Source organism: Ovis aries, chromosome 3 (genome assembly GCF_016772045.2).
Source record: "Ovis aries strain OAR_USU_Benz2616 breed Rambouillet chromosome 3, ARS-UI_Ramb_v3.0, whole genome shotgun sequence".
In the NCBI taxonomy this organism is placed as follows: domain Eukaryota; kingdom Metazoa; phylum Chordata; class Mammalia; order Artiodactyla; family Bovidae; genus Ovis; species Ovis aries.
Window position 1 is genome coordinate 150631419 of NC_056056.1, and position 10859 is coordinate 150642277.

The 10859-nt window shown below is 36.9% G+C and overlaps 2 long non-coding RNA genes across 3 annotated transcripts; one reads left to right on the forward strand and one right to left on the reverse strand.

Moving 5' to 3' along the window:
• The first annotated feature begins 288 nt into the window (after positions 1–288).
• LOC132659625 (uncharacterized) lies at positions 289–9026 on the forward strand. Its single transcript, XR_009600266.1, has 2 exons — positions 289–864; positions 4623–9026. It is a non-coding gene; the product is annotated as an uncharacterized LOC132659625 (long non-coding RNA).
• On the reverse strand, positions 1435–7584 carry LOC132659624 (uncharacterized). Of its 2 annotated transcripts, XR_009600265.1 has the most exons (4): positions 7467–7584; positions 7063–7310; positions 6047–6136; positions 1435–4836 (listed from the first exon to the last, which is right to left on the reverse strand). It is a non-coding gene; the product is annotated as an uncharacterized LOC132659624 (long non-coding RNA). The 2 variants fall into 2 exon arrangements; XR_009600264.1 differs by lacking the exons at positions 7063–7310; positions 7467–7584 and having other exon boundaries at positions 6047–6210.
• Positions 9027–10859: the final 1833 nt, after the last annotated feature.

The following is a 10859-nucleotide window of genomic DNA, read 5'->3' on the forward strand; positions in this document are numbered from 1 at the left end:
TTCACCTCCTGATTTGGATGAAGTTCTGAGGTTCTGTAGGATTTACACACTGAAGGATTCAGAACCTTTTGGGCACCATGTTGGCAGTATATTCTCATACTGTTCAGAAAACATAAAAGTCTATTCTGTACTTGCAAATCCTGGAAAAGATTGAAATATTTTAATTGCCTTAAAGAGCTGGAAAGACTCTATTCTTTTGAAAGCTATCCTTCAGCAAGAAGAGAAATAAATGAATAAGTAAAACAGGTTTATCGAATGGTTACAGACTTGAGTCCTGGGGCATTCTCACAGTTGAAAATCAAAGAGCAGAGAAAAAGCCAGCCAAGAAGGGCTAAAAAGGAACCACCAATGAGGCAGGATATAAAGAAGGAAAGGCTGAGTAAAAAATATTTTTCCAGAAGCAGGAAGTGGTTCACTCTGTCAAATGCTGCTGAGAGATCCAGTAGGATGAACAGAAATCAGGTGATCACTAGAATCGGCCCCAAGGCATCCTGGGAGGAGTCAGGCTGGAGCCCTTTTCAGCTGAGTGAGGACAGCAGTCAGATGAAAAGAGAAAGGGAGATGAGGACGTGGAGTGGGTGAATATAGATTTCTCACCCCAGAAGTGCTGCTGTAAAAGGGAGTTGAAAATGTTGTCGTTGGAGGGTTATATAGAGTCCACGGAGAGTTCTTTCTAAGCTGGAAGATTACCAGGGTAGTTCATACAGTGATACGGATGATCCAGCAGAGAGGGAGAAACTCAGGATGCAGGAAACAGCCTAAGCTGGCGTGGTGAGAGGGCTGTGATGAAGACTGCATGTGGAGACACTGCCATTGGCAGGAGCAAGGCCCTTCGTCCCAGTGATAAAGGGGAAGGAAGGGAAGGTAGGTTCAGGGAAAGATGTGGACTCTCTCATGGTGGCCAGGAGGGGAGGGTTTTGCATGAGTCGCTTCTGTCAGTGTAAGGTGAGGCCAGGTCATCTACTGAGAGCAGAGTATGGAGGCTAGTAGCTGGCATGTGTGCTGGGACTTTGAAAAGAGAGAAGTAAATAGTGACAAACAGTTTGGAGAGTAGGGACAGCCACACAGAAGGATTGCCAAGAAGACATTAAGATGAGCAAGCAGACTTCAGGGCCCATTTGAGGTTTATGTTTACAAATTTAAACTGAAGGGAATTCCCTAGCAGTCTGGTGGTTAGGACTCCGCATTTTCACTGTTGTGGGTCGGGGTTCAGTCCCCAGTTGGGGAACTAATATCCCACAAGCTGTGCAGCTCAGCTAAAAAAAATTAAATGAGATCTGTCAGCATTCCTATGGAGTTTTATTCAGCAATATCCATCTGATGGTGTACAGGTGAGGATGTTTGAATTACTGTGTCAGCTCATTTTTCCCCAAATATATACTTATGTATTTCTTCAGAAAAACTAAATGGCTCTAAACAAAGACAGACAAGGTATTAATTGCAAAGCTTTTAATGAAAACGCTTTTTTTTTTTTTACAGCAAGCATAACTTCACATTTGTTTAATAACAATTATTTCAATACTTGCAAACTCATCGGCCTCTGAATCTGTCATAATGCATGAATCTAAGCTAATAATATTAAGGAAATGCAACAGCTCACCAAATCCCCCTTTATATACCTTCATGATCAGCAAGATATATAAATGATCTTGTTTTGATTAAGAACTGAATATGCTGGAGATATATTTGATAATTAAGGTTTTAGGCAAATATTCACCAGCATTAGTTCTAATAGCAAACTCAAAAATGTTGTAGGCCTAGTATCAAACAAGTAGCATATTAATACATTTTAAGTCTCTTGAAAGACCGCAGCTCCTGCTTCTATAAAGCCATTATTTGCTTGAAAGAATGATGGTATAAGCTTTCACTCAACTATTACTTTCTTAATGTGAAAAAGAGACAAAATGAGCTGAAGAATGTTAACTCCACAGTTACAGGGTGAAACCCTCAACATAACTGCTGATGTCATGGTCTCGACAATGAGTTTTCCCTGCCACCCTATGGAGAAAGATGAAACAAATGGTACTTAGGCTAAAACATGGCTTCATTGTAATATACATACTTCAAATCCTTTGGGAGAACAAAGTAGTTTATCAGTACATGAAACAGAGTCTACAGACAGATCCAAGTATTGCTATTTATTAACTGGAGACATGTATACCAAGGACTTCACACCTCCCCCAAGCCTTCACTAGGGCACAGAATGCCGAACACAAATGGTGAGTCCCGTGTAGTCCACAACACAACTGCAGAGTGCATTCCACATTTACTTAATTCCAAAATAATTTCAAGATATGACAAGGAATTAGTAGAGCCTGTAAAACCTTAAAAACTCTAGAATCCCCTAAAATAAATTGAGGAGTAAAAGAATAAGATTCTGAATCACTGAAAATAGATTGTTTCTATGTAATAAATTATCTAGCATAAACCTAAAGCTATAATTTTCAGTTCTCAGTAGCATACTTGGGAATATTCCCTCACTTCTCTCATAAGTTGGATAAAAGAGTTCTCACCTGGGACTTTCCTGGTGGTCCAGTTGTTAGGACTCCACCGTTCCAATGCTGGGGTTGGGGGTTGATTCCTGGTAGTGGGGTCAGGGTCTAAAATCCCACCTGGCCTGAGGCATTGCCAAAAGCCCCCAGCTCCCCCCATCACCTTTTTTTTTTTTTTTTTTTTTTGCTCCATCACATGGCAAGTGGTTCCCTGACCAGTATCCCCTGTGTTGGGAGGAAAAAGGCTCAACTACTGGACACCAGGGAAGTCCCCAGCTCTCCTCTTTAATGCTTAACACATACCATGCTCTGTAACATGAACTTACATACTGTTGTAAGTCCCTTATACTTCAAACACAAACATACAAACAAACTCATAGAAAAAGAGGTCAGATATGTGGTTACCAGAAGTTAGAGGCTGAGGGGTGAGGGGTGAGGAATTAGACAAAGGCAGTCAAAGGTACTACAAACTTCTAGGAATAAGATAAATAAACACTGAGGATGTAATTTGGAATGTGATCAATACAGTTAACACTGCTATATGTTATAATGAAAACTGTTGAGAGTAAAGCCTAAGAATTTTCATCACACATAAAGTTTTCTTATATTTCTTTAATTCTGTATCCATATGACATGAAGGATGTTCACTAAACATTGTGACAATAATTTCATGATGTATGTAAGTCAAATCATTAGGCTATACTTCCTAAACTTCTACAATGCTGAATGTCGATTACATCTCAATAGAACTGGAAGGAGAAAAAAAACAAACAAACAAAAACAACATACCATACTGTAATGCCTTGCTCGCTGACAATCTTCTTTGCACATGTTACAGCTTTAGCTATGTCATTTTCCATTAATTATGAAAGTAATGTGGTGAGAAATGAAAACAACACTCGCAGAAATTTCATTTAAGTTTATTCTCTTCGGTTGACGAAAGAACAACTAAATTCTCTTAGGTTGAGGAAAAAACAGCTAAGATTGTTTTTTAAGAGTGAGTGTGTCTGTGAATGTTGGGAGAAAACTCTTTCTTTATTCCATCCAATTTGGCATGAAATAAAGCATTCTGTTTCTCATTTTCCAAAGTCATTGGAACCTTTGGAACTATTGAATATTGTGACAGAAGCTTCTTTTTCTTACTATGCACCACAAAAACAGAACAAAACAAACAAGCAGAAACTGGTCTAGCAGTTTTTTGCTTAGCAATTCTATTACTGGAAGTTTAACCTAAAGAACTAATAAGAGATGCACCCAAAGATGTGTGTACAAGATGTTTCAAAGCAATTAATAAAAGGAGAATTTATAGCCTAAGTCCTTAACAGTGTGAGTTGGATAGATAAATTATAGAATATTTATTTTGTGGAATTTATTCTTCTTGAAATATAATAAAGATTGGTATTTGTTGATACAAATAATTTTGTATAATAAAGAGCATATTGTAAAGCAGTAAATTTACTACAGTTTCTTTTTATGTGCAATACATTGCTTATACATGTTCATATGTGGGATGGATGTATATCTATTGGTGGCTTAGCTGGTAAAGAATCCACCTACAAAAAAAAAAAAAATCCACCTACAGTGCAGGAGACCTGGGTTCAATCCTTGGGTTGGGAAAATCCCCTGGAGAAGGAACATATATATATCCACTCCAGTGTTCTGGCCTGAAGAATTCCATAGACAGTATAATCCATGAGCTCCCAGAGATGGACACAACTGAGCGACTTTCACTTCACAGATTATAACACAAAATATTTTTTAAAGTAAATTACCTGGTTACAAAAGATATTCTTAGACTAATTTTCTTTATTAGGAATTTTAATGTATAAAATTTTAACAATATAAATTCTGGATTGTTCTCCAATATTTTGTGCAGCTAAGATTGCACATGTTATCTCTATTTCAAAAGAAACTCAGTAGAATATTTATTTCACTCCAATTAAACAAATGTGTAAATTAACCTGTATGTTAGCAAACAGCAACCTTTTAAGATAGGAGTTCTTTAATTTCTTAGTTAAGAAATTAGGAGAAGGATAATAGAGAGTTTACAGAAGTTATGGTGGAATTTTTCTAGGTCCCTAATGAACTCTTCAAGACATTTTCATTTCTGCTGAATCTCTATTCTTATAGGTATAACCAGCTGGGGCCTGAGCCATCACTCAACATCATCTTGTCTTACCGCTGTGGGACACGTGACAGCCGTCAACTGCTTTGGGGGTTTTGCCATCATTGCACCACCATTTGCTGTTGATCTGAAATATCCCATAATCAGTGTTTTCACTGCTAGGATTGTAGTTTGTAGCTTTTGTGTTATAACCGCTTTCCCATTTGGTCAAACACAACCCTGAATAAAAATATTTTTACATTATAAACAGCAACACAACTAGACTTAGAGTTCATAGCCCAATTAGTTCAATTTTAACTAATTCTACTTTAGTAATGACTTATTTATACGTATAAAGATGTATTTACTCGTGAAATATTTTAACACTTTTGTGTTAAAGGGCTGTTAAGAGAATTCTTTCATTGGCAAATCATTTGGTAATACCAATGAAATGATATATTTTTAAAAAAATATTAAAAGATGCTCTTCTGCTCCCATCTCTCAAGTAAGATTGAGCCTAGAATAGAAAATCAACAGAATTGTTGAGTGGGTTTGGTTGTTTGATGCAGACGTATACACTAGTGGAAAAACACTTTTATTAGGAAAAATGAGGATTTTGGGGGAGAAAGAAAATTTCTTATGATACCTAAAGGTGAATTTGGGTATCAAATTTGAATCTAGACAATAAGAATCATTGAATAGGAAAGACTATGTCATCCATCCATCTAGCCATTGGCTCATTCATTCAAAAATAGTTATGGAGGGGAAATGTCTGAATTTTACCTGAAAAAATACAGTGATGACATTGACAAATATGGACTAAAATATAGAGTGACTTTTCCTTAGGGAACATCTTGAATTCTATGTAAGAAAATGAAAAATAATTAATGAGCTAGAGTCAGAATAATAAAACATCATTACATACCGCATTTCTGGGATCCTCAGATAGATACTGATTGAAGGGAAATAGTTCTCAATTATCCCTGTTTTAAGAGTTCAATGTAAGTTTTAAAAAACCTTGCTGTTAAAAGCCCAACATCATGGGAGGGGGATTGAAAATGAGAAAAACACAGTCTTACTCAGGCTTGAAGAACTCAACTTCTAAACTGGAAATGGATAGAGTCAAACACCAAGTGCTTGAAAGAGATATCCCAGGTGCTGAAATGTATCTTGTAGTCAGCCTTCATGTGCCAGCTGGCGAACTCAGTGGTGCTAGAGGAGCACAAGACCAAACCTGGCATGCTTAGAACGGTATAGAATTTGAACTTTCCATGCCTCAATCCTTCAGCTTGTACATCTGATTCTAAAGGGAACAAGTTGATGTAAGCACAAAACCCTCCAAGAAAGAAAAAAGCCATTCACCCAAAGTCCCTTTCTTATTATTCATTCTCTATTAGCATCTGTTCCACACCTGGCTACATATTTGGGGGATGAAGAAGAGTTAACTTACAGTTTGCCAGGCTGACTCCCTTATAGCCATCCAATCCAAGCTTCTTCAGAGTTCTGGCAAGCTCACACCTCTGAAATTTCTTGCCCTGGACTGTGACAGAAAGGAGGAGAAGCCCCAGAATAAGGACAGCCCTCACGTTGACTGAGAAGCCAGACCTCCAGGCTGACCAGCGTGAGCTGGACTTGCTATTTAACATCTTTTCACTTCCCTCTTATCTCACTGGTTTGGTTCCTCCACCCTCTGGGATATGTGGAAAACAGAAAGAGCTTTTTGGTCCACTGACTTAAAAGTTTTCCTTCTTACATTTGAAGAGAGATATTCTGATGCTCTAAGAATTAACCTGCAAGAAAATAATGAAATGAGATTGCTTAAAGACATTGCTCAGAAAAAAACTGGGATTAGCACTGCCAAAAGAGGAATTTCCTCCTATTTTATTATGAAGTTGAGCAAGTTTAAAGAAAAAAAACCTGAATGAACATTTTACTCAACTGAAAATGAGCTCCCATCTTTGATTAACATGCATTTACATTAAGTTGTTTTATATGTCTGCAGCATATTGTCTTTATCTTTTTCACTTAAAATTATTTTATATATACTTTTCACAAAAGAACATGACACACTGCCTGTTCTGATCAGTATATAGCACAGCATCATGCTGCTCAGCCAGATTCTTATACTAAATACTTTTGCTGTCTCTTGTAAATTTGTAATTTATAAATCTATATCTTATTATAATCAGTAAGCATCGTGTGAATAACATTCCTAACTCCTTTCTGACAATGCCTTACTTCAATTTCCATGTTAGGACATAAAGTGTCATTGTAAACCAAGGGAACTTTATAGTAAAACCTACAGAGGAATAACAGAATATGCCACCCCAAAATCTTGCCTTTTGCCCAAGGATTATTTTGAGCTGAAAGCAATTGAGAAGAATCAGATCCTAGAAATGTTCTCTCCTCCGCTTATCATCCTGAAAGCAGAACATAATTTGTGCAGAAACAACCCTTAACACTTACCCGCCTCAAGACAGCACCAGAAGACTACAAAACAGCCATTTTGACAATATATTATCTTCCATCAGTTTGTAATGTATTTATCATCTGGAAATTTGGCACCCTTGGCACCTAGAACTCTTTTTCTCTGTGTAGTCTCCTCTCAATATATGTTGTTATTTGTCAAGATGATCTATAAATCCAAATTCCAGCACTTCTTTGAGTTACTCATCTCCGCGACTTGTTTCCATTCACAGAGACCCAGTCAAAAACTGAAAAGGGTAAAAGGGAAACAAATGTTTCATCCTGTACAGTTTCTAGTGATGAGGATGGAACAGTGACAGGCTGGAACACTCCACTCTCCCTAGAGACTGCAGTTGAGATACGGGATAACCAACAACAGATCAGCAGAAATTAAGAATTCTTACCATGTCAGTCTCCCAGCTCTCTGTAGTGCACTCAAGAGAGGAGGATAAAACTTTCTCTTTGTCCCTTCCTTTATGAATTCACAGCAGCAGGAGAAAAACATTTGTGAAAATAGCTTTTGAATCATAACTCTCATGAATTTGGTTTTGGTAATCAACACCTATAGTTATTAACTCTTAACCTCCCAGAAAGAGTTATGTTTCTTTGACTCTGTCATTTGCCATAAAGATGAAAAGCCATAAGATGAGAATCTCTATTTGCCTTGTTTTACAAACTGAGAACTTGGCTTTGTCACCGGTGAGAATACTCCCTCTGGTTTCTGCCACCCGGGGGGTGCAGGTTGTCTGTCAGGCTTGAGTCCGCAGCTGGCCAGCCAGCTGGGAGCCTAAGCCATAAGTGACAGGCAACCTTCTCTTTGTTCAACCGTGCTGGCTCTCAAAGGACTTTGTCTTAACAAGTGGTCTCAGTTTCTGAAGGCGTCTATCGCCTCTACCTTTGTTACCGGGCTTGTGAAGGACAAACTTTCATAGCAGTATCCCCTTTCAGGTAACACATGTTAGGAGATCAGTGATTCAAGGTGTCTCACTTTGTGGGAGATAGAGGTTTCTTTTTCACGTATAACAAGGAAGGTCTTTCCTTCCTTAGGCTTTCTCTGGAGTGGCTCTGGATCTTGAGAGGGCTACATTTCTTAAGAGACACCTCTTGTGTCCATGGTTAAATCCTAAAAATAGTTTCAAGCCATAATAGACTCACTGGTTGAGAATCACAACTGGAATACGTTTACTTAAGATTTAAACTTTTACACCTAAAAGGAATTTTAAGAGAGCTCGCATTTTAACAAAGATCTTATTTTTACCTATGGAAAGATCAAATTGCAACGAAAAGAAAGAAAGAAGGAGAAAGATAAGTATAGAATACCTTGGTTAGTGTGAGGGAAAAAAAAAACATTTTCTTAAGATTAGGAGGGGAAGATCAGAAAATAAGCATCAATAACTGCAGATGTCATCAAGCAAGTATAAAAAATTAAATAAAGATAGCTGGCAAAGAGTTTTGGCAAAGGTCCAGAAAATGCACAGGTAGGCTTGATTTATTGTCTGTTATATTCTAAGCAGACACCACCATGTCCAGACCTTCCCGTATTTTGGGGCTCCGCTACAAACTTTTTTTTTTTAATTTAAATATCCTTGAACTATGCTATCTTTCTGTTAAACAAAGTGTTATAGTAATTGACTTAGATTTCTGATAATAGGCAAATATTCCTGAATTCCTTCTTAGATAAACCCTACAATTTTTTTCTCAGTGCTATAGAAATATTGACCTTACCATATCTTTGAAATGCAAGCATCCAAAGTGATAACTGTTGCCTAAAGCAAACATGGGACTGGAAAAAAATATAGATTTTAAAAACAAACTGTTCTTTGATATTTCCATAAGCTCCCTTACTCCAGATTTTGCCCACAGCCTTCATAAAATTACCTTTTAAAGACAGGTAAAAATCTTAGAAGGAGTATCCATAAATCTTGGTAAAACGGGACAGCCATCTGAGTGTGTAAACTTAACTTGTTCCATCTGCAGAAACACCATTTAGAGCTAATGATTCTTTCATAAGCTGTTGAGTTTTGTATTATTGTACCTGAATGTGGTTAAAATTAAAATGTTTAATTGGGAGCTATAAGATTGCTGCATCTATCTATAAGTCTATATTTATCTGTGTACATATGTTATGTATATGGGATATTTTTCTCCCTCTGGATATATTCCTAAAAACTTGTGAAAGTTTTTATTTAGCTGCCTTAAAGAAAATAGAAACACTTATACAAATTAAGACTAGTCATGGGATTTCCCTGGTGGTCCAGTGGCTAAGATTCTGAGCTTCCAGTCGGGAGGGCCAGGTTCAGTCCCTGGTCTGGGAAACTAGATCCCACATGCTGCAAATAAAGATCCTGAATGCCACAACTAAGATCTGGTGCAGGCAACTAACTAACTAAATATATTTTTTAATAAAATAAATTAGGCTCACCAAATAAGTTTATGTTATATCTACTAGATGTTTGAGATGATGAAATTATAAATTCAATCTAAGAACTCAATTTACATAAAAATTATTTCTTTAATATACTTCAATATGGTAAGGAAAAAAAGACATGTAAATTTTTTTTTAAGTTTTCCAGTAGCTTTTTATTTTTTTTTATTTATTTTTTTAATTTTAATATCTTTAATTCTTACATGCATTCCCAAACATGAACCCCCCTCCCACCTCCCTCCCTATAACATCTCTCTGGGTCATCCCCATGCACCAGCCCCAAGCATGCTGCATCCTGCATCAGACATAGACTGGCGATTCAATTCTTACATGATAGTATACATGTTAGAATGTCATTCTCCCAAATCATCCCACCCTCTCCCTCTCCCTCTGAGTCCAAAAGTCCGTTATACACATCTGTGTCTCTTTCCCTGTCTTGCATACAGGGTCGTCATTGCCATCTTCCTAAATTCCATATATATGTGTTAGTATACTGTATTGGTGTTTTTCTTTCTGGCTTACTTCACTCTGTATAATCGGCTCCAGTTTCATCCATCTCATCAGAACTGATTCAAATGAATTCTTTTTTACGGCTGAGTAATACTCCATTGTGTATATGTACCATAGCTTTCTTATCCATTCATCTGCTGATGGACATCTAGGTTGTTTCCAAGGACATGTAAATTTTAAGTTTCTTTCTTTCTGTGATTTTTGCTACTTGCCTGCTTTGTTAACAAGCAAAAACTTAAAATGATGGTTAATTTTGGTATCTCATGAAATTTCCATGGCAACTCAGCATAATTGTTAAGAATACCTGGATTAAATGGATATAAGTGGGGAAAAGTTTATAAGTTTATAAAGTTTGCAACCATCCTTATGTTTTATAAAATATACCTACTTAAAAATAGTTTCCAAAATCTTTTTGCAACCTTAAGTTGAATATGTAGGTCATTTTCAGAAAAGAGAAATTATTGAAACATTAATTATCAAACATAGCTTTAAGTTTATCTGCTTTTTGACTTCTTAGAGAAATGAAAGATATTTGGATCTGTTAATAATATCTTTTTTGACCCGTAAAAAGATATACTATATAAAGGCTTATGTCTCTAGAGATTACAAAATGATGTATTCCTGGGAATTCCCTGGCAGTCTAGTGGCTAGAAATTGGTGCTTTCACTTCCAGGGCCCAGGCTCAGTCCTTGGTTGGGGAACTAAGATTCTGCAAGCCATGCAGCTTGGCCAAAAAATAAGTAAAAGTTAAAAAAAGCAAATAAGATAGAATAAGTGAGTTCTAGGAAACAGGGTTCTAATACAGGAGAGAGGGGAGGTAAATTATTGAGATGAAGGAAGAAGTATCCTTGTGAACTCCCTG